This window comes from Pan troglodytes, chromosome 14 (genome assembly GCF_028858775.2).
Source record: "Pan troglodytes isolate AG18354 chromosome 14, NHGRI_mPanTro3-v2.0_pri, whole genome shotgun sequence".
Classification (NCBI taxonomy): domain Eukaryota; kingdom Metazoa; phylum Chordata; class Mammalia; order Primates; family Hominidae; genus Pan; species Pan troglodytes.
The window spans coordinates 111,274,151-111,298,631 of NC_072412.2; the positions used below are offsets into that span (position 1 = coordinate 111,274,151).

The 24,481-nt window shown below is 35.4% G+C and overlaps 1 long non-coding RNA gene across 3 annotated transcripts in view; it reads right to left on the reverse strand.

Moving 5' to 3' along the window:
* The window catches only part of LOC107967978 (uncharacterized), a 135,817-nt gene that overhangs the window by 95,764 nt on the left and 15,572 nt on the right, over positions 1-24,481 (reverse strand). The window contains exons 4-7 of one of the 3 annotated variants that reach the window (XR_008538892.2): positions 24,206-24,249; positions 13,384-13,531; positions 9,628-9,739; positions 2,588-2,697 (exon numbers count right to left, since the gene is read on the reverse strand). This is a non-coding gene — a long non-coding RNA (uncharacterized LOC107967978). Of the gene's footprint in view, positions 1-2,293; positions 2,698-9,627; positions 9,743-13,383; positions 13,532-24,205; positions 24,250-24,481 lie in introns of those variants that run through there. The other 2 variants (XR_008538891.2, XR_001708854.4) reach the window with 2 other exon arrangements.

Consider the following 24,481-nt stretch of genomic DNA (forward strand, 5'->3'; position numbering starts at 1 on the left):
AAGAATAAAGAGACAATCCACAGACTAAAAGGAGATATTTGCAAAACACATATCTAATAAATTACTTATATATAAAATATACAAAGCCATTTTAAAACTCACCAAAAAGAAAACAACGTAATGAAAATAATTGTTGACAATGAAATGGAGTAATGGGAACTTTCATCCACTGCTGATCAGAACTCAAAATGGCACAACTGCTTTAGAAGACAATTTGTCAGTTTCTTAACAAGGAAAAATGTAGCATTATCATATAATCCAGCAATCAGGCTACTAGGTGTTTAACTAACTTATTTGAACATTTATATCCACACAAAAAGCAGCATGCATATTTATACATGTGGCAACTTTATTTATAATTGTCCCAAACTGGAAACAATCAAGATGCCTTTAAATAGGTGAATGAATAAATAAACCATGGTATATCCATGTGATGAAATATTATTCAGTGATTTAAAAATGGGCTATCCACATACACAAAGACATGGATGAATCTTAAATCCATATTACTAAATGAAGGAAGTCAGTCTGTAAAAGCTACGTACCCATGAGTTCATTTATGTGATATTCTGTAAAGAGCAAAACTTTAGAGCCAGTAAGCAATCAGTAATTTCTAAGGGAGGGAAAGGTTGACTGGGTGAATCACAGGGCTGTTCTCGGGCTGTAAAATTATTCTGTATGATACTGTAATGGTGAATACATGACACTATGAGTTTGTCAAAACCTTGGAGAAATGGTTAATCCTGGAGCTACATAAGGTAATATACAAGATAAGCCTGGAGCATCTTGACATTTTAGAAAGTAAGAAAGTGCTAAACAGACCAAGCTGCAATAACATCAAAAGCACACAGCAGCTGCTTAAAGTGTCAGATGACCAAAGCTGGAACAATTTGAGCAAAAATAAAAAAGATTGGATTATAACCCAAAGTACAAGAGAAATGTCCATGAGTTCTTATTGATATAGCTAAAATACAATATAGAAACAGGGAAAAAATTAACTTTACAGTGGAGAATCCTGACAAATACTACCTCAACCAGGTGATCAGTGTTAACATCAATAGTTTTAAGTCATGTCAATAGTATAAACCCTCGATATGCTGTGATGAGAATGTATTTTACCTCTGTGACAGTCCATCCCCACAACCCCTAAGTCCAGTCTAATCATGGTAAAAAATCAGAAAAATTCCAAGAAAGGAACATTTTACAAAATATCTGACCAGCACTCCTCAAAACTGTGAAGGTCATCAAAAATAAGAAAATTCTAAGAAACTGTTATAGCCAAGAAGCACCCAAAGAGACAAGATTAGTGAAAGTTCTGTGGTATCCTGGATGGAATGGAATTCTGGAGCAGGCAAAATATATATATATATATATTTTTTTACATGTGTATATTATATATATTTATTTTATATACATTGTATATAAATATATATTATATATATTTGTTACATATTTAATAATGAGAGCAAAACTTTAGAGCCAGTAAACAATTCAGTGATTTCTAGGGGAGGGGACGGGATATATAAAATATATATATAATATACGTATTTAAATATATGTGTGTGTGTGTATATATAATATATATATGTATAACATATATGGAGCATTCTGTAATCTCTGTGTGTTTTTTTGTTAATTTAAAACTATTCTAAAAATAATGTTTTTTTTATAAAGTCAGAATAAAAATAAAAATCCAGAAAGTGTTATAACTGTGAAACGGGACATTTATTAAGAAAAGGAACAAAATAATTCGATTTTTTAGTAAGCTTTTTTCTCATTATTCTGCTCATACATAGTCATAAATATTCAGTCAGTGTATATAAAATATTGAGGCATATAAGGAGTATCTATATTGAGCAAATAATTTTTATTTATTTGCAGCAACATATTGAGTCAAACATGATAATTCACTTTCATAATACATATTTTGGACTTTGTTGTCCAAGTGATTCTGATATTTCTAGAGTCTGTCCTTCATATTTTCCTATTTCAAAAACTAATGTAGTTATATTCTGAATGGAGAATCATAGCTTCATATAACACAGTGGTGAGATAGAAGAAGTGGGGGAGTGAAAAGTTCCAGTCCCTGTAACGTGGTAGTTACTAAATTGCTATGGCCTAAATTTTTGCATATAAAGTAGTATGTGTCTATCCTTATATAACTGTATGCTTAATTGATAGAATGAAAGGACCTACTTCCCCAAGTGGTTTAATTCATAAAGCAATTCCTTGGCAAGAAGTGTGGAGAGACATCATGAGTGTCCTAGGTATTCAATAACAGATTTCAAAAGTTGTCCTTGCAATTAATGTTTTATTATCAATAAAACTTGAAAGATAACTAGAGCTAACAAAAAGGCAATGACTGCAAAAATTACTGAACTTAGCTTCACTTTTATAGTGTTTTTTTCTAGAGGCGGCTGGGTTCAAGAATAAGGTTAGTGTATTCTTACTTTAGCTTATTACCTCTTTTTATTTTAACAAATGAGAATAGGATTTATTCTTGGCAGCCTTCAGAAAAGGAAATATCTTCCTCTCTCTTTTCTAATTTCTGTTTCAGGATTCAAAAAATAAATAAAGACTTGCTTACACAGTTCAAACATGAGAAGAATTTCTTCTTCTTGAAAATGCCTACTTTACATCAGCGCTGAATTGGTACTTGTCCTCAAATGAGTTTCTTCATCATTCTGAAGGTCTGACCTTGTATTAAAAGAAAATAATGCTCATTTCACAAAACCTTTCAAAATGGTGATTTTGAAGGGTGTATTAGTAACAATTACGGCAAAGTTAGCTTCCTATACTTGGAAGAGATGAGGATCTACTCATCTCCCCCTAATTAACTGGTATGGTCATCACCCTCAAATACCTACACCTAGGATATATGATGGACCAAACTTTTTTCCCTTCCCCTATTGCCTTGTCTGCTTCTACTATAGAGATTGTGGAGGCAAAAACCTTCATTTCCCCTCCTTTTTCACTGTTAGAAATGATTGCTTCTGGGCAGTGATATGTACATCAAAGTCTCCCAATGTCACTCCTCTCTTCTTTGACTTTCCCGCCTGAAGGTGCTAAAACCACTGCAGGAAGTTACAAAGGGTCTGGCTTCTTGGTGTTATTCTCCCCAAATGCTTATCCCTGAATGTTTTGCACAAGATAAATTATTTGTGTTTAAGCCACTACAGTAACATTTTCTGTTATGAGTAGTTGAACCTAGTCCTAAATGCTGTAATAAACATGGAGACAGCGAAAGCAGCTGATGTCTTTTAAATGGCTAACACTCTATAGGTCCACGTGAATAATATCCAAGATACTGCAGGAAACTGTCATTGGTAATACTGAAGTGCTTGAACAGTACTGAAAGAATTCTTTGAATGCATTAATTCAGTAATTCTGAAAGAATCCCTGTGTGAAAGGTAATATTCTCATTCCCGTTTTTTTCCTTGAGCAGACTGAATTTCAAAAAAATGTTTCAGTGATCTGTAAATATATAACTGTGCTCACACAGCTGGTGAGTAAAAGAAGTTAATTTATAACCCCATCTGATTCAGAGGTTAAACTACTACAACTTTCCTACTTCTGGCCTTCTTGTGATATGACATATTAACCCTCTTTATTATTTAATACATTTTTATGGGAGCCTAATCACATTATAACGTATATACATCAAATTTGGAACTAATTATCTAGTATAGTAGAAGATAGAATCAGACTTAGAAATATGTTATATGACAGCAAGTCCTACATTCACTCAATAAATACATTTTATTTAAATTAAAATTATTTAATGTATGTCAACTACATAATATTCAGTAGGAATATAATAAGTAGAATTAGACATGGCCCTGCCCTCTTGAAATTAACTGTGCAGTGGTAGAGAAAAAAACTGAATCACAAAATTCAATGTAAGATTACAATTTTTTTTTTTTTTTTTTTTTTTTGAGACGGAGTCACGCTCTGTCGCCCAGGCGGGAGTACAGTGATGTGATCTCAGCTCAGCTCACTGCAACCTCTGCCTCCCAGATTCAAGCAATTCTTCTGTCTCAGCCACCCGAGTAGCTAGGATTACAGGCATGAGCCACCGTGCCTGGCTGATTTTCATAGTTTTAGTAAAGACGGGGTTTCACCACATTGGCCAGGCTGGTCTGGAACTCCTGACCTTGTGATACGCCCGCCTCAGTCTCCCAAAGTGCTGGGATTACAGGCGTGAGCCACCACACCTGGCCAAGATTACAATGTTTTTTAAGTGCTATCAGAAGAGGGGTATAACTTGGTCTTGCCTGAACAGTCAAGGAAAAGGCCCTGACAAAATAAAAATGAGATAAACTTGGATAATCATAGGTTTGAACCAGGCAGCAAAGTAGGAGATTTAAGAGAAAAATATTGAAAGTAAAAATAAATAAATAAATAAATTATACGCTTCTAAGACGCAGTGATGAGAAGCTGAGAAACCTATGAAGAAATTAAGGAAGGCTGAGCCAGAAAGTGAGGGGAATCCTGGTTCATGACAATATTGAAGAGAGGAAGGTAGGGTAAGTAGCAGCATTGTAAGAGAGCCTTGTACTCCAGATAGAGGGCTTGGGTCTCTATCCTGAGAGCAGCAGGGTATCATAGATTTTGGTCTTTATCCTAAGAGAGATGAAGTGTTATAAGGTTTGGGTCTTTATTATAAGAGGAGGGAGGATCACAGTGTTTGAGTCTCTATCACAAAAACGGTGGAGAATAATAAAGTTTAAGTCCCTATCCTAAGATCAGTGGGGCTTCATAGTGTTTTGTTTTTTATCCCAAGAGCAATAGGAAATCATTACAGATTTCTAATAGTAGAATACATTATCATATCTATCACTCTGGCTGATATATGGACAAAACTGGAGGGATAAGAAGATGCTTGAGGTAGTGAAAACAATGAGAAAAACATATGGCTAATGGTTTAGTCTAAGTGATATGGTCCAGATGAAATGGTGATGGTGGTGTCATGGTATGGATGAACGTGGTTAAGTTAGAAGCAGATACAGGTAAGTGATATTTAGAAAGTAAAATCAACAGAGTTTGGTAATAAACATGTAATGGCAGGTGAAAGTGTAGTGAGATAAAGTATCATGTATTAGTCTTAGATTTCTGGCGTAAATAATTCAACAGAAAGTGGGATCATTGCCAGAAGTAGTGAACACCCCAAGAGAAGGAAAGAGATTTGGAAAAGAAAGTCATGAATTCCTTTTTGGACACAGTGAATTGAGAGGCCTCTAAAACATCCAGATGAAATGTCAAATGGCAATTTTTGATAGGGTTGGTGTCAGTGGGGAGTTCTTGGTTGAAAAAAAAAACAACAAATTTCTGAGAACTGATTTCAACATCTTACTGGTTCTTTCGTTAAACTGATGAGTTAAATAACATTTGACATATGTTTATTTGATATTTCCATGAGAATTGTGATTTTTACCTGTGTGAATGTTATGTGTTAATGGGTTTAGAGGTAGATTATCTGCCAAAATGTCTAGTTCATCAACTTAGAGTCAGGTAAACTGTGGGGCTGAAGAAATGGACCTCCTGAATTGCTTAAGCCCATGAACAATTTTCCTGCCTCCCAGAGAGGGTATCCAATGGCAATAGATATTTAACCTTGTTCACTCTGTTTCTTTAACTTTGTTTCCTACTAACTATATATTTTGTTTTGTTGCTGAGTAAGACATAGCTGATGGCTTATTTTCCACTGGAGGAAGCAATTAGGAATTTGGCTTTATGATCTGCCAATTCGATGATCACTGTAGGTCTACTGTCTGTTGAATAAAAGATGATGTAATCTGGCTTATTATTCTTATTGTCTATTTTATTTTACTTGTGAGCTCAAATCAATTGAGAATTTTATGCACATTGGGAAACTGAACTTCTCTTTGAGATCCCAGCCATTGAATTTTTGCATCTTTGTGTGTATTCTTGACTTGTGGCTGAAGTGGAAGATATCAGGCTGTGAGCTCTCTAACACGTTTGTGACTCTGTAATTGTGAAAGGTCTTGACCTCAGTTAGTGGATATAAATGTTCCTATCTCTTTAAATTAAAGAGGTACTATTCTAATTGGCTTTTAAAGATAAATGTACATATAAATCCAATTTTTCCAAATTCAAAAAAAAGAAAAATAAACTAATACTTTAAATACACTAGATTAAAAATATCATCTTTAATAGTGTATTGTATACTTAAAATTTGCTAAGGGGATAGATATTAAGAGTTTTCACCACAAACACACAAAGATAACCATGGTATGTAATAGATACATACACTAAGTTGTTTATGATTGTCACATCACAGTGTATATGTATGTCACAACATCAAGTTGTACATTAAACATTTGGTTTGTGTAAAAGTAATTGCTGTTTTGCATCAACCCAACATATACATTTTTTATGTTAATTATAAACCAATAAAGTTGGAAAACATTAAAAATGTTCTTATAAAACTTTTAGGTCGGAAGCATTTTTAAATTCCAAGTTTATCTAATTCCATTATTAGGCAAATTATATAAATAATTACATTTATTAAAAAGTCTATATGTTTTTTCTGATATAGCCACACTAAATATAATTTGACCTACAATTCACTTTATTTTGGTTGCTTTTCTCATGATGATAAGAGTCAAACTGCAATTTCTGAATTTATAGTGGTCTATCAATCATAAAAACTAACATTATTTCTGCACAATGTGTAAAATATGAAAAATTGCATTAAATTAAATTATTATTATGATAAACCTTTTCTATCAATAGTAACTATGTGTTGCAGTGTGACAGCTTTAACTTAGTTTCTAACTTCTTTAGGTTACTTAAGACCTTGACTAATGTTAAATACCCTTAAAATTGGAGAATTCTTAGAAAACAAAGTAACTTCTAATGAATGTATAACAGTTGAGTCCTTGACTACTAAATATAAATTTAAGTTTACATACTTGTGCTTGTTATTTTTATATGCTGTCCAGAAGACTATCTCTTGGGATACATCTATATCAATGAGTATATTTATTTTTGCCATGGCAAGCAGATGTAAAGGATGGATGACACGGCCACCAGGTGTGTTTCCTGTGACCTTTGGTAATACAGTAAATACTGTATGACATCCGTTCTTAATTATTCCCCCATTAACCCAGTTTTTTCTATGAAATAAGCTTAATCAAATGGGTGATTGAGACTCTACTAAGGATAATAGAGTCAGGGAAACACAAGTGTGTATATTTTTGTCTTTCGAGGAAAAGAATTAGTTTTGTATTTTAGAAAAGTGACAGATCTTTCCAGAATATGAAAGAGTATAGGGAAAAACAAAACTTAGAAATTGAATTTTGTCTTTGTTAATAACACATTAATCTAAAACAAAACTAAAATATTTTATATTTTGGCAAATTTCACTCTGTTTTTGATGTGCTTGTTCCCTTGGTTTAATGATGCGTGACTTGCCTACAATGTGAAAAGTCATTTTTTAATCTTTTGTGTAATCAAAATTCTGATAATAGGTGATAGAGATTCTGTATCCCACTTGAATAATTTTTCTGTGTTTACTTTCATATATCTTTGATTACTAAAAATAAAACATTTTCTAGCTTTGGAAAGAGCTAAGAATATTTATAATTGTGGAAACTTCAAAGTTTACTTTAAAATATTTTGATGTCATTTTGATGAATTAACCAACCACTGTTTTTTAGGTATTCATGATCTTATCCTAAATAAGTGCCCAAATCTCCACCAACAATTATTTAGATTTTGGCTTTCTAAGATTGTATCCTAAATTAAGAAAAATGAATAAAATGTCTACATCTCTTTTGAGATTTCATAAAAATTTATTCTTTCACCTTATGAAAAGAGCGATGCTACAAATAATTATGTTTTGTGATGTGCACTATATTTCTTAAATCACTTCGACACTATGGTGAGAGCTGCATAGCAAGCATTATTAAATTGGGAAAGATCCTCAGCTATTGCTAGATAAAATTTAAACAGAAAAATATGATTGTATTAGTCTCTTTGGCTGCCATAATAAAATAACACTGTCTGGGTGGCTTGAACAACATAAACCTATTTTCTCACAGTTCTAGGGGCTGGAAATCCAAGACCACGGTGCAGGCAAGGTAGGTTTCTTGTAAGGTCTCTCTCCTTGATTTGCAGACGGCCACCTTCTCACTATGTCCTCACATTGCCTTTTCTTGTAAGCATGCTCCTTGTGTCTCTCCCTCTTCTTATAAGGACACCAGTCATATTGGGGTTCTTATGATCCCAGTACCCTGCCCTTACGATCTCATTCAAACTTCATTACCTCCACAAAGCCCTTATCTCCAAATAGAGTCCTATTCGTGGTTAGGAATTTGATGTATGAACTTCAAGGACACAATTTCATTTATTAATATAAATTATTAATATAAATATTTTAGAAATTATATAATTCATGGGAAGGCCCAGAAGATTTGCCAGTACTCTGGCTGTACATGATAATTCTCAGCACAGGAGAAACACTGCCGAACTCTTATGGAATTGTTGCCTACTACACCCCATAGAGAATTCCCCTCTTCTCCATTCTGACATCACTGGTTATTATAATAAATTGGCCACAGCCATTCAGTCTTTGTCATCTACAGGTAGTTTCTCTTTACTCTGATGTTGGATACTGATGTAAGATTCACACCATAGTTTGTCTTCAGTAAAAAGAGGGCTCTTAGAGCCTTGTGGAAATGTTTGTACCAGCAACTTTAACTGTTTATACTTCCAGAATGGTCTCTTATGTACAAGCTGCTGAGGTGATATTACTTAACCAACTCTCAGAGGGTAACCATCTACCGAGTCAGGCTTTCCAGGACACTGTATTTATTTATTTATTTATTTTGAGATGGAGTCTCACTCTGTTGCCCAGGCTGGAGTGCAGTGGTGTGATCTTGGCTCACTGCAACCTCCGCCTCCCAGGTTCAAGCAATTCTCCTGTCTCAGCCTCCTGAGTAGCTGGGACTACAGGCACCCGCCACCATGCCTGGCTAATTTTTGTATTTTTAGTAGAGATGGGGTTTCACCATATTGGTCAGGCTGGTCTTGAACTCCTGACCTCAGGTGATCTGCCCGCCTCAGCCTCCCAAAGTGCTGGGATTACAGGTGTGAGCCACTGCGGCTGGCCAAGACCTTCCTCTTAAAAGCAGGGTTCCTGAGAACAGGAATTAACTACATAGGTGAGAGGAAAATGCAAGTATTGTAAAATACCATCAATGTTGTTTTTAGTTTTAAAAGATACATATCAAAGTGCTTTCTTCTTAAGATTTGAAGCAAATCTTACCCTTAATTTCATAGACTCTGCTCTTGATGAAATGAAACATTTAAGAAATGTATCTGATTCTCACTGACTCCCCAGAAGTAATAAGGTTTACTAAATTTCCTAATGTTTTATGAAACTGCTGTATAGATAGTTGAATAGGTCCACTAAGAATCTGCCTTCCTTTTTATTAGGATATAATTGGGCAATTTGATTCTACACTCAAGACCTTACTTAGTATCATATTGGAAAATAATTCTCATTTAATCAAGTCTGACTATCCCACTATTATAAAACATGTTTGACATTATGTGTGGAGTAAAAGCCTCAAAGCCTCCCCAGGAAAAGTACCCAAGTACCTGGCTCAGAAGGTCTCAGGATCAAAGGCAGTAACAAAGGTCTCTTCTTGGTACAGGATGTGCCTCAGTCAATTTAAAGGATTCACCTGAATGTAGGAAATGCAGGTGAAATCTGCTGGAGAAAGTTTCTTGTGGTCAGTTTCCCGGTCTTAGAATATGTTATGGTTTGGCTCTGTGTCCCCACCCAAATCTCATCTCGAATTGTAATCCCCATGTGTCGGGAAAGGGGCCTGGTGGGAGGTGACTGAATCATGGAGGCAGACTTCTCCCTTGTTATTCTTGTGATAGTGAGTGAGTTCTCAAGAGATCTGGTGGTTTGAAAATGTGTGGCACTTCCCCCTTTGTTCGCTCCCTCTGTCTCCTGCTCTGCCATGGTAAGATGTGCTTGCTTCCCCTTAGCCTTCTGGCGTGATTGTAAGTTTCCTGAGACCCCTAAGTCAAGCTTCCTGTTAAGCCTGCAGAACTGTGAGTCAATTAAACCTCTATTCTTCATAAATTACTCAGTCTCAGGTAGTTCTTTATAGCAGTGTGAAAATGAACTAATACAGAATAGAAAATAATAGGGATTTTTAGAAGACCAATCAAAGATTTCTTGTGAAAACTCCTAGTCATAAGTTTATTCTCTGGTCTTAGTAGTTGCTTAATAATTCATTGATTAAGAACTACAGAATAAACTCAAAGATGCCCATATGGTTAGTTTAAATTCTTCTGCAACTATGTAAATATCAGGTCAAACCTTATGGGCATCCTTGGCCTGTTTGAGATTAAGAATTTTCTTTCAATATTATTTTTATTACTAGTGGAGATACTGTCAGGAAATGAGCAAAAGAAATGACTAGGTGTCCTTTCAGTGAAATTCTGGAAATTATTTTAGCAGGATCTCTGGGTGATTATCTGATTTGATAGGAATGCACATTTTGGGTTAATTCTTATGTTATTTTACAATTCTGTAGAGTTAGAACTTAAATTGTAAAAAAAAAAAAAAAAAAAAAGACAGTAATACCAATGTTTCCTTCCATAGGCATGCAAATAATTACTGTTATCTGAAAGTAAATGGAGGCCCAATAAATTTTAAAAGAATAGTTTACTTGAGCAAGCAATTCATGAATTGGGCACCTCCAAAGTAGAACTGGTTCAGGAGCTTTACTGAGGAAACAGAAAGAGGAGGCTTTTATAGAACAACACAGAAGTAAATCAGAGAAAGCATTTGGTTGGTTTCAGTTATACAGTTGCCTTATTTGATCTATCCCATTGGAAAGTCCCCCCAGTTATAGGATTATAAGTGAGTAGACTGCTTCTGACTGGTTAAGCTTAAGTTCTGTTTTGAATACAGGCATTTACAAGAAATAGCTCAAGCTGACTTTCACTTATGTTTGCAAATCAAACAAGGTTGAGGTCACTTATGAGGCCTGACTAGTGTTGTCTGCTCAGGGATTCTTCAGGCCTTGTCTCCACTTTTTAGCACATTTCTTAGCAATATAAATGCATTCTGTGCCCTGGAGAATGCATATATCTGTATATCAAATTATCATTTAAACCAGTTGCAACATTTTACTTCTCTCACTAATATATCTCCAAGGAGACAAAGCAGGAAGAGTCAGAAGCATGGAAGGAAAACAAGCAGGTTGTGGTATTAAAGTCTCCAAAGTGAGAGGTGCTTCAAGAACGATAAACGGTTCACTGCTTAACTACTTCTTGTGCTCATGAAAGGGAAAGTAGGACGAGGAGAGAAAATCACCAAGAGAACTGTTCAGGGAAGTGACAGGGCAGCGGAGAGTGGTGTCATTTGAGGAGAGACCAAAGAAAATGCTGGTAACCAGTATGGACAGCAGTGGTGTAATAAAAATTGTACTTCATCTTTTTCCCCTGTTCTTGGCACAGAACTACCAAAACCCTCGGGACTAGCAGAAGTGGGAGTGCCTTCTGTTATTCATAACAAGCCCCTTTCTACTACACCTGTGTTTATGCCACTGAGGTAACCTAGGGTGCGGCCCTCTGTACAGCTTCAGGATAGGGCTGGTCACAACAAAGACCAAATGGTGATTAGGCGTTGGAAATCTTCAGCTATACCCGCTAACCTCCAGGGAAAGGAGGGTATTAGAGATTGGGTTATAAAAACTCGTGAGCAAAGAGATTCAAGGAGCTTCCAAGCTGGCAAACACATGGATGTGCCGGGAGGGTGGTGCGCCCAGAGAGGGTGAGGACGCTCCCAGTCATTCCCCCACCCCATACCCAGCCCGTCCTGTGCACCACTTCCATTTGACTGGTCCTGAACTGTCCTTCATAATAAGCCAAAAAATCAGTAAGTGTAGTGTTCTCCTGAGTTCTATGAGTTGTTCTAAAAAGTTGTCACATTTGGAGGGGTGGGAATGGTGGGAACCCTGTGTTTGTAGTGGGCCTGGCAGGAGACCAGGAAGGCTGGCACTCTTTTTGTGGCTGGCATGTGATATGGGGGCAATCATGTGGCATTGGGCCCTCATCCCGTGGGGTTTTCTCTAACTCTGGTTAGTTAGAATCCAATTGAACTGCTGTCCACACAGATGGTGTCAGAGTATTGGTTGGTGCTTGGAAAAAAAATAATAATAATACAAGAGCTTTTAGAGAAGTCTGGTTTTCACGAAGAGACAATGATATGGAAGGAGTGGAATCAGGATACACGTATAAACCAATGACATCTTCTGTTCTCTAACCTTTTTAAAAGACTTTTATGGGTATTCTTTACTAGATCCTCACAAGAGTCCTGTAAGGCAGGGGGAGATGACATTCCTATTCCCATATTATAGCAAACAGCTGTCCCAGGAGGCCAACTGGGACAGTTGTTCAAGCCCACGTAACTATTTGGCCGTCGATCTGGAACATTAACCCTAATCTCCAGTTGATGTGAACGTTCTCTTTTGGCTCTAAAAGTATAAGACCTGAAAGCTCTCAATTTAAATTCAAAAATCAATTTAAAATACAGAATCAGAGAGATCTGCCTCAGCAGCTAGGGCTGTATTTGAAAGAGAAATAATGGAATCTCCTTTTTATGACACTGAGATCATCACCAAGTCCATATAAAATGACTCATTAGCTTCAGCGTGCACTGGTCTGAGCAGACCTCCCGGAGGGAATCTCTGCCCAGGGCCTCTGCAAAGGGACAAGGACAAAGTTGTCTGAAAGAGAGGAGAGGTTTGGAAGGGCAGGCCACCTGGACACACTGTCCTGGGGGAAGGACCACAGAACAAAAGAAGGCTCAGGGGATTCTAGTAATTGTTTTTAAAAATGAAAAGTACTAGAAAAAGAATACATTTGGTTTCTGTTGTTCTGGTGGGCAAAACATGGATCAATTGATTCAAATCAATATAAAAAATATTTTATGACAACCACAAATGTGCATTAGAGAAATGGACAGCCTAAGAGTTATTGAAGTCTTCATCCTGAGGATGCTTGTGAAGGTGACTTTGGTTGATAAAGTGTGAGAAATAGCACAGTAGCTACTTCTACACCTCTTGGGAATTGATATTAAAATCATTCCTAACTTTGGCAGCTCTGATTTTAAGAAAAGTTATTTGGGACTTTAAGCATTGAAAACCAAGAAGTTTGGTGAATCATTCAACTTTGAATTCAGTAAATCAAATCCAGAAATATACCTCGGGAAGGTAAGGCATAATTACACCAAACAATTTCCATTTCTTGGTGAATGACAAAGGTATTTGCTGCAGTGAGTTCGATAAAGGTTATGCTACAGTACAAGGGGGAACAGATTATGACACTTACCTTCCATTCTGCTTTCATAAAAGTAGTTTTGTGGTGCTTCAGTTCACACAGGTTTGTCTTTGTTTGTGAATGTGGACTGGAGTTTCAGTGGGGAAGGCAGGAGAGACAGAGGCAGCGGCCCAAGGCCTGTTTGTCTTCAATAAACTTACTAAAATAGAAAAATATAACAATCCTTTGGGATAGTGGCAAAATAATGTTTTATTCAAACATAGTAAATGCAATACATTGTAAAGTATTTTTAATTTTTTAAAATCATTCTTAAAAAAGTTTGGAGATACGCTAATGATTGATTAAAATGTGAATGAAATTAAATTAAAAGAAAAACTCTCAGGTCCGGAGAAACAGGGGTGTTGTCCTCCACCAGGGATTGCAGATTCAAGGCCCCCAAAACCAGGCAGGGCCCATATCAGCAAATTGGGAGGGTTATACCCACTAAATTGCTTTATAGACTCATCATTGCCAACATGTTTTTAAATATTTCGATGTAGCTTCATGTAATTTGATTAAAAAACAATTCAATGAGAATTTTCTTTTTAGTTCATAAAACTTTGTATCCTATTTCTTATATATTGGTGATAGATCTTACTAAATTTATTTCATAATAATGCTCGAAATTGTACACTTTTGACACACTAGCTTAGGATATCGAGTTTTTGCAATGAATTATAGTCCCACCTTTGGTCTAGTTTTCATTTTTCTAAATTTTGACAGACAAAGGTACAATAATATTTCACATTTCCCTTAACTATAAGAAAAACAATAGCACAAATCAAAGAAAATCGGAAATGTTATACGGTCAGTCTCAGAGTGCAGGAGTAGAGTCGAGGAAGTAGAGAGTGCCCAATACCCGCCATCTTCAGAAACGGCCATGCTGCAGCTTTTGTGTTTTTTTTTGTTTTTTTTGTTTTTTTGAGACGGAGTCTCGCTCTTTCGCCCAGACCGGACTTCAGTGGCGCCATCTCTGCTCACTGCAAGCTCCGCCTCCCGGGTTCACGCCATTCTCTAGCCTCAGCCTCCGGAGTAGCTGGGACCACAGGCACCCGCTACCACGCCCGGCTAATTTTTCGTATTTTTAGTAGAGACGGGGTTTCACCGTGTTAGCCAGGATGGTCTCGATCTCCTGACCTCGTGAGCCGCCCGCCTCAGCCTCCCAAAGTGCTGGGATTACAGACGTGAGCCACCGCGCCCGGCCTTGCCACAGCTTTTTTAAGGTGTCAGGATGGGAAGGCCTGAACTCATTTTGAAAAGAGAAGCTAGAAGTGCAAACTTGTATGTAAAATCATCTACTTTTTAAACTGAAAGCAACTAGTTTAATCGAAATAAGAATACCTACACTATGATACCCACACTGGGCTGGCAAAATTCCCAAGCCTTATCTTTAACATTTCCTCATAGTTTTTCTAAGGTATATTCGGTTATGTTATTTTTATTTATTTATTCATTTATTTATTATATGAATATTCTTAAAATAAATTGTGTCTCATATATCATTGTCATATTATCTAAATACTAAACTAATGGATTTGTGTAACTCACATATAAATACATTAAAATATTTTTAAACGTGTTTATTCAGTTGGGAGAGTTACTTTGAGAGCTGAATGAGTATTTGTACTCATTAATTTTAGTATATTTTAGGTGCATATACTATTTATCATGAGTACTCATTTCTGTTGTTTTTTTTAAAATACGTACTTAAACCTCTTCTCTCCCAAAGTTAAGACTAATAAGTAAGTTATACATTATTTCCAATGTTTAATGTAAGTTATAAAAGTAGGGTTCTTTTTTACTAAAATTGAGGGAATGGAAGTTTTAAAAGACCCAAATTTGTTTGTAAGCTGTAGGTTAAAATATAGCATCAGAATCTTTTGAACTAAAGAAAACTTTAGGGAGAAGCTATTTGAACAATTTTCTTTAACAGATTTTATTTAATTTGATTTAATTTAAATTAACAGATTAACATTTAACATGAATAACACGAAAAAAAATGTGTTGAGTACTATGTCACCAGGCAATAGTAGGAATATAATCCTGTTTTCACATTAAATTCTGATAATATTTACCCACTTCTTTAACCTGATGGTATGGTTTTGATAGCACTATCACTGAGATATATATTTACCTTGTAGAAATATGACAAGCTTTGAGATTGTATCTGTAATTCTTTTTTCTCTACTACTTATTAATCTCTGTCCTAGAAGAAGCATTAATATGTAATGTGTGTACATGTGTTTATGCTCTGTGTGCATGTTTGCGTGACAGAGTATTTATTTGTGCACATCATTTTACATGTGTAATTTTAAAAATGGATTATGTAGTTTTAAAATGTTTTAGGCTTCTATCCTCCTGTAGCCAAAAAATAAAATTCTAACACGACAGAATTTGGAGGAGCAAAGCTCTGGACAGAAATATTCTAAAACCTAACCCTTGATCAATTTCATTGGCTTCATTTAACAATACAACATATTTTATAAACATAGAAGTATAACTTATTAATAAAGAAAACTCTTAATAAGAATGTTTCTGATTTATCAAAACGTATTTTACAATCTTGCATTTTGATACTTATTTCAGAAATTTTCTAAAATCATTTTTTTATAAAGCTTAAGGGAGAAATGTACTTAATTTATAATGAGAATACTTTGTTAGTTATGAAAATATCTTACAAAATATTGCCATATATAAGAAACTAAAAACTTCCATTCCACAATGGAGTTTGATTCTCTGAGATTTAACTCAACTTAGATCGTAAATCTTATTTGATCAACATTATAGAAATCATCTGTTAATACTACAAGAATAAATAAAAACTAGAGAGACCAATGATAGGATGGCTGTTAAGTACTTGCCTGATTACTGATGGGTCTGTGGGATTCCTAAATTGGACATTCTTTTTTAGCTTAATTGAATATGGATTCAGAGGATGGCCTTATATAAATTCTTATATCATTATGTCCCAATAATCTCAGATTTAAATATGAATATACAGTATTTAAGTTTAAAATGCACTGTATATCATTTTATTAAAGTAAGACAGACTTAAGAAATTAGAGATCAGTAGGTATCAAAATAATAAAATCAAATTTGTAAAAAAAGAAGCAATTAATAAAAGTGTTGATACTAAAAAAGTGAACCAACTAAATGTTTATTACTAAAAGGTAAGTCCATAATGGCAGAGAAATAATATCCTTCTACTATTTTTAGGTGCTGTTTTCCTGTCTCCTCTCAGGGTTCATCCATTTTTAACATGTTTGTGGTCATTTTCAAAAAAAAAATAGTTTGCTGGTCAATTGTCTAAACCTAATACCCATCAAAGAGAATTGCGAATAATAAAATTATCTAACAGAAAAGGGCTAACACGGCTGATTATTAACATAGTTTCTCAGTTAACTGGCAACACTGAAGACCAACATCTCATGCAATTGTCAGGAATTAGGTTCTCCCCTTTACTATCATTGAGTCACACTTGAAAGCTTAGTCAAATAAAATGATATTTATGAAAAACTGTTTGGGAGATATAAAATTCACCCCATTCTAGCTGTTTCCACACGATTCTTGGATGAAGTCAAATCATCAGAGAGCTACATATGTGGACATCATTCAATGTCCTTCCACTTTCCTTTTTCCAAAAAGCGTTTTGCTAAGTTGGAGTTTGTAGTGATGTCATTGCTTTGTCTGGAAGGATATTTTAAGAAATAATTACAAGAAGATGTTTCTAAAGATGATATTCATTATGTTGCAAAGTGTTCTCCTTAGGAGAGTAGATTTGAAAATTATTTTCTGTAGTATTTATAGCAGGACTCTTTCATTCCTATTAAATGGCTTGCTTTTCACCCAGGGACTCTGATTTTGGTCACTGCATTTTCCCGTCTGCACTGGTAAATGTTTGGAGTTGAACTTGAAGCTCCTTGTTTGGAAGGACAATGATGTCACAGACAAACTTTGTGGACTGACTTTGCTCCTGGATTCTTTTTTTTTTTTAATTCATTTTCACTTGCCTCATTTTTCTACCTCTTAAAGCATATCTTACTTTGTAAACTGTAAAGCAAACTATTTTTTTTTAGGAAAAGGCTAAATTAAAAGGCAGAAATACATCAAAGTAAGAATATGAAGGAGCACGAAAATTGTAAAGCCTAAATATGTGTGGTTTTGTTCTGCATTTTGGAATAGTGCTGTTTTTCCTGTACTTGTTTTCTCTCTGAGTACTTTCCAATCAATCACAACTTCAATCACACCTGAGACAGCATTTGTGAAGCACTGGCAATTTACCTGATTTAATTTCATCAATGGAAACAGCCAATCTTGATAATTCAGCCTCCTAATTTAACTTTGTCTACATTGATGAAATTAACTGACACATTGCCAAATTCTTCCCCTCCTTTTTCTTCCTTTGTTTTAGGAAATTCAAAAGAAAAGAGAAGGAAAGAAGAGAGAGAAATAGGAAAAACTTAGCTTTTCTCTTCAGGCTACAGATATCACTGAAGCACTTCCCAAATAGGATGCGGAGAATCTGTAAATTTACCGGCGTTTATGCTATGGATTGTGGACATAGGCCACCTAATTGAATTGTCACCATTATATGACACAGTAGAAAAGAGTATAGACTCTGTGAACAAAACTCAGAGGATCCCATTCCTGTCTGGGTGTGTGTGTGTGTTCCATTAATTGTTCATAACTATTTGCTGTAAAGTGAAGAACACGTATAAAGTCATGTAACATGGATACCATTAATCCAGTTTGAAGGGAGATAAAACTCATGTTGAGGTAGGCATGTGGGGTTGTTTGAGATGGACAAAGTCACAGAAAGCTGATATGCCATGAGATGTGGCACAAATTGATTTATCACTATCAGGTAAGTTACTGTCAGTCAAATATTGTGAAATTAAAACAAAAGAACAAGACAAAAATAAGCAAATTTAAAAATAACTGAGCTTCTTTCTCATTTAGTGCAGGAGAAACTTTCAAGTTAACTGTTTTCATCTTTTTTAAAGTGGTTACGATTCCATAAATTGTAGATAACTGATTGCAGTTTAAATGACACCTGCCCATAGAAATGCAAATGAATTCTGTCCCTGGAAATAACTACTGATTCCTGGACAACGACCCCAATCTCCATGGAAAAAGCCAGTTTTGCATCATTTTGTACATTCATTTCAAAATTCCTGATTTACGTATATATGTGTTTATTTTGAATTTTGAATTCTACCTTGAATTGGGTGCAGCATCATACCCATTTCTTCATTAGTTAAAGAGTTAAATAAAATATTTGACATGCATTCATTTGATATTCATATGAGTATCATGATATTACCTTTTTAAAATAGTTACTCTTTAGTGTCAATACATTTTGTTTCCAATAATGCTCCTCTTCCATAATTCTTAAATATGTTTTAGGGATATGTAATGGCATTACAGCAGAGATTCATTTCAACCATCACTTTGTAAGTAACTGTGTTTTCTATGTAAGAGCATCTAATTGTGAAGAGTCAATGGATTTCATGATAGATGTATGTTATAAAATTATATCTTAAAACATAGCACTCAATCCTTCAATGCAATGTTGAATGGGTCTTTTCGTCAATCCTATTTTATAGTCCAGTGGTATTAAAGAAACTTTAAGGACTGAAGTCACGATGATTAGTGGCACATAAGTGCTCAAGAGAAGGCTTAAGGGAGAGAACACCTGGGCAGGAGAGCATGGCCATATGAACTCAGAGCTTCAGTGAAACAATTAATGTTTTCTTTAAAAGGGTAAGAGTGCAAAGACCAGACTTCAGAAAAGATACATAAATTGACATTCTGACCAAAAATGGACTTTATTTGCCTTCTTGCCAATAGTGGCTATCGCCCATTTTCTGAATCTTTATGAAGTTATAAGGCAAAACATGTATCATTGCTTGTAGTAGCCTTCTTTTGATTACCAGAGATGGCCCTCGTTTCATATGTTTTGATTATTCGTATACATTCTGTATTTTCTCTCTTTATATCTTTGTTCATTTTAAAAATAAAGACTTAATTCTTTGTGTTCTTCCTTGAGTAGCTATCAAAAATCTAAGCCTTTACAGCACTGAGTATGTATATTGCCCTCACATCAATAGTCTCGGGGATATTATTAGTGCTCTGTTGCAACTGCTGGAGATAGAGCACAGCTAATTTTCATTAAAAGAGTTTGGCAATCTCAATTGATTAGCTCCACGTCTTCTTTTTAATAAATCCAAACTCTTTATTCCTCCTATCATCAAACTTGTCAAATAACCACCCTTCATTTCTTCACTTGCATTGATGCCCCAGCCCCTGCCATCTGATTTTTCTTAGCGCACCACTAAAATTCCTCTCGGGAAGAAGCCTTTCATGACCTTTCAAATACAACAGATATTTTTTCCGTTCTTACATTTAAACTCTACATGCTCAGACTCCATTGCCAAAACTTTCCCTGGGCCCCTCGTTCCATCTTTTAAAGGTCATTTTCTCTCTTGGTTCCATCTTCAGCCCACAGCTATTCTTACGTTACTGCAGCAGGCGGAGGCTTGGCATAGAATATTCAGCACAAGGTCACTACCTTTTAACCAATGAGGAATATTTAATGAAGGTACTGTCTACGAAGGGGCAGGCAGGATTTAGGGGAATCAACTGAAGATGGCTGAGAACTATAGAGCTAGCAACAGTTGGGAGACCTCATCATCCCTTGACCTGAAGCAGCTAAGCAGACTCTAGAAGCAGCTGTGTGAAGAGGTGCACCTGCTGCAGCTGTGGCCTTTGACTGAGGATGACCCTCAACTTGCAGTTACCCCTTGACCCAGCAGAAAGGAAGCTGGGAAAACAAAACCTGTTTTCACCTTCCTGGGTCCCTGATTTTCTCTCTATGCCTCCTCTAGATGGTGCTTACCAAAAACCTGAGGATGGAAGAGTCCACTGGTGCAGTCCACTGGGCTCAGGGTGCTCTGGTGCCCAGACTACATGAAAGGGCAGATCTGAAGGGCAAATAGAAGACAAGAAGAGGAACAACCTGCACTCTCTAGATGTTCTCATCCATCCTTGTTCTCATCCATCCAACAACAGCCCACACGATGATGACGTTGACACTAATTGTAGGCCAGCAGTTTCCAAAGCTGGCAGTTTCTTATAATCGCCTGGGGAGTCTTTTTTTTTTTTAATGAAAAAAAAAAATTCAGGCGCACATCCCCATAAATTTTAATTTAATCAATCTGCAGTGGGCCTGAGATTTAGTCATTTTAAGCAGTAAATTTCCTAATGTGCAGTCAGAATTGAGAACCAGTTTTAGATTATATATCTGCATTACATTTCAAACTCACATATGCTATTGCCTACTAAAAATCTCCACCTACATTTCCCATATGCATTTCAAGCTATATATGTACAAAATAAATGTTTTACTGTTCTCAAATGCATTTCCCCTGATATTGTTACATTTCAATCTTAGGCATTGACAGTAATATCTAGCTAGGTACTCAAGATCAAAGCCGAAGATTCACAATGCTCTGACCATTGTTTGCTGTTCTCGGCATCTGCTAAATTCTTTCTTACTCTTTGAGCTGTATTTCCCTCTGTTTTGGATAAATGAACTCCTACTCTGCCATTAAAATGCATCTGTCATTTTGAAACTTTCACAACTACTCTTCACGGCAACTCATAGGACATCTTCAAACTTTTATTTCAGGTATTTTATACACAAGCAATACTTTCAAAAGTATAACTAAATATCTCATTTACCCCGCAGTGAGTTATAAAACAAATTTCAGCAGGTTAAAAATCACTGGCATTAAAAAACTGGCATTAATGCCTATTGATATTAATGTTGAAATAAGGAAAATTGCCAAGTTTGAATTTATAAAAGTACTAAAAACTACTGTTTTTACCTATTTTGTAGTATGTCATAATGTGATTACATGTACATCTTTTGCTATAGGTAAAAACACCTCTGCTGCTATAATTTTTGAAATGTCACTCTTCTAGACTGTGAGACAAAGAAAGAGAAGGGAAAAGATTGCTGTGGGAGCAAAGGAGCTGGGGAAGGGTCCACGGGCTCCCGTCTCCCGGTGAGTCCACTCCACACCCTTCACAGTTCGCTATTACCCAGTGGCCTGTGGGACATTAGCTCTTTCCTTTGCTTTCACTTTCATTGTGACTATGAAAAAGAAAATGAAAATATAAACATCATTATAAAAAATGCGTCAAGCCTATTATGCATCTTCTCCACACTGGTTTTCTGAAACAGATGGGAGAGAACACGGCATCCTTCCTCCTTCACACTGAAATGCTGGCCAATTTCCCAGATTTCCACTGTAAGTCCAATATAGGACTAGAAGCCTTAGATATATGTAGCATTGTTTGAAACTAATACTTCAAATATACAAATTTCATGTATATTTATAAATATATTTATATATAATATGTTATCGATAATACATTATAATATAATGAAATGTGTTAACATGTAAACAATATTAATGGAAGGTTGTTCAATGGGTGTAGAGTCTCAGTTTTGCAAGATAAAAATGTTTTAGAGATCTGTTCCACATCAATATAAATATAGTGAACATGACTGAACTGAATACTTAAAAGTACTTAAGATAATAAATTTTATATTATGTATTTTATAATTAAAAGTTAATTCTATAATTAATAAATTTTGAACAAAAGGCATATTAGCATACATTTTTTCAAAACATTTCTAAACTAGTTAAGTATCTAATTCATTGCTCCAAACATTTCTGTGTTTATCTTATATGTTTTGTTGTGTATATTTTAATATATTGTGTTATACTATGTTTTTATGTGTCTATGTTCTCTCTTTTAGGACTTCACGTCGATTTGTTGTGTCAGTAACTGTTCCTTGATGTTAGTAATCCCGACACTTAGTGTAGTGCATGCTCTGAAACTGACCCTCAAAAAATTCCTGGGTTAAATGAAGAATGAATGAATCAGGTTAAAAATATCAATCCATCTACCTTACAGACTTCTGGAAACGTAGTTCCTAAAATAACTGTGTGAGGTAATGCATATGTTAATTAACTCAATTTAGCCATTCCACAATGTATACATATTTTAAAACACCTTGTTGTGCAAGATAAATACACACAATTTTATTTGTCAATTAAAAACAAATAAAACAAGTAAATTGGCAAAAAGAAGAAGCATAGCTCTTAACTGCTGGTTAATTTGACACAGTATCATTGTGATTTCAGCCCATATAAAGGTGTTATTAATAAAAATTACTAGCCACAAACCCCAGGGGGTCCTAAAAAGACTGTTGGGTAATTAACAGATGTTCCCACAATGTCCTGTTGTTTATGAAGGTAACTGTTTCTACAATTAAATACTGAACACACACTCCAGGCATTTTTCCAGGTGGTTTTACACATACTCTACTTGCTAATCTAATCTTTTCATTTGTTTGTTTGTTTTTGTTTTGTTTTTTTAGATGGAGTCTTGCTCTGTTGCTCAGGCTGGAGTGTAGTGGCGTGATCTCAGCTCACTGCAACCTCTGCCTCCCGGGTTCAAGCAATTCTCATGACTCAGCCTCCCAAGTAGCTGGGAATACAGGCGCATGCCACCATGCCTGGCTAATTTTTTTTTTTTTTTTTTGTATTTTTTTAGTAGAGACGGGGTTTCACCATCTTGCCCAGGCTGGTTTCAAACTCCTGATCTTGTGATCCGCCTGCCTCTGCCTCCCAAAATGCTGGGATTACAGGTGTGAACCACCGTGCTCAGCCACTAATCTTTATGTCAATCCTTAGAGGTAAGCATTCTCTTCCTCACTTTTCAATTGAGGAAATTAAGGCACAGAAAAGAAAAGTAATATCCAAAGTCATACAATCAAGTGTGTCATTGAAATTTTCATGTAAACCTACAGAAAGTGCATAGTCACCTTGATGAATTTTTCAAAGTAAACCCATCAGTAAAGCTAGGATTAGATCAGGAATTAAAACATCTTCATCACCTAGAAACTTCCCTCCTGCCCCAGCCTGGGTACACTAACTGCCAAAGGTAACCACTGACTTGTCTCACTGTAGAACAGTTTTGCTTGTACTTGAAATTTGAATAAAAGTTCTTATAGAGAATGTAATCGTAAACAGCCTGGCATTATCCACTCAAGGAGTTTTGAGTTTCATCCATGTTGCTGGGTGTAGCAATAATCTACTCATTTTAACTGTGTTCTAGAATTCCATTCTATGGATATACCAAGATCCATCCATTCTACTGTTGATTGACATTTGGGCTTTTTCCCATTTGGAGCTATTCCAAATAATGCCACCATTAACGTTTTGTATAAATCTATGGTTCACATATTTACAAATTTCTGCTGGAATGAAATCATAGGTTGTAAAAGATCTTGGAATTTAGTTCATTCATTTTTACTCAATTCCAGGGCTCTTTGACAAATCTGTGGCATATCATTAGGTTGTACTAAATCCATTTAGTCATTTTGCCATTCAACCATTTATTTATTGTATGTACGTGTGTGTATGTGTGTATATAGAGGAATGTGCCCATACACATGTATTATATATATGTATATGCCCATACACATGTATATATGTGTATATATACACATATGTGTACGTGAGTGTGTCCATACACGTGTATATATGTGTATATATACATGTGTATATGTGATTATGCATCCATACACATGTATATATGTGTATGTACATATATATGTGTGTGTGCGTGTGTATGTATACACATGGTTGGGGAAAGAAAGAGAGAAAAGATAATTAATAAAGTTTGTTATGCACCAGGCACTCATACTGTGCAGGTCCTGGTGATAGGATGAAAACCATCTGGAGCTCTTTCTTACCTTCATGGAATTATAATCCAATAGTTTGATTCACTGCAGTTAACCTAGAGGAAAAAAATAAAAACATATTAATATTTCTAAATTTCCTATATACATTCACAGAGCCAACTGAATTACCTTCAATAAATTGAAATGACCAAAAAATTAATCACATTATAATTTCTTGCATTCATATGAGTTGGACTATTCTATTTACTCCCTGTTACTATACCCAAGGCTAGTGTTTATGTCAGAAAGGCACCCCGGGGTAAATAATCTCTCTAAGCCAAGAATCTG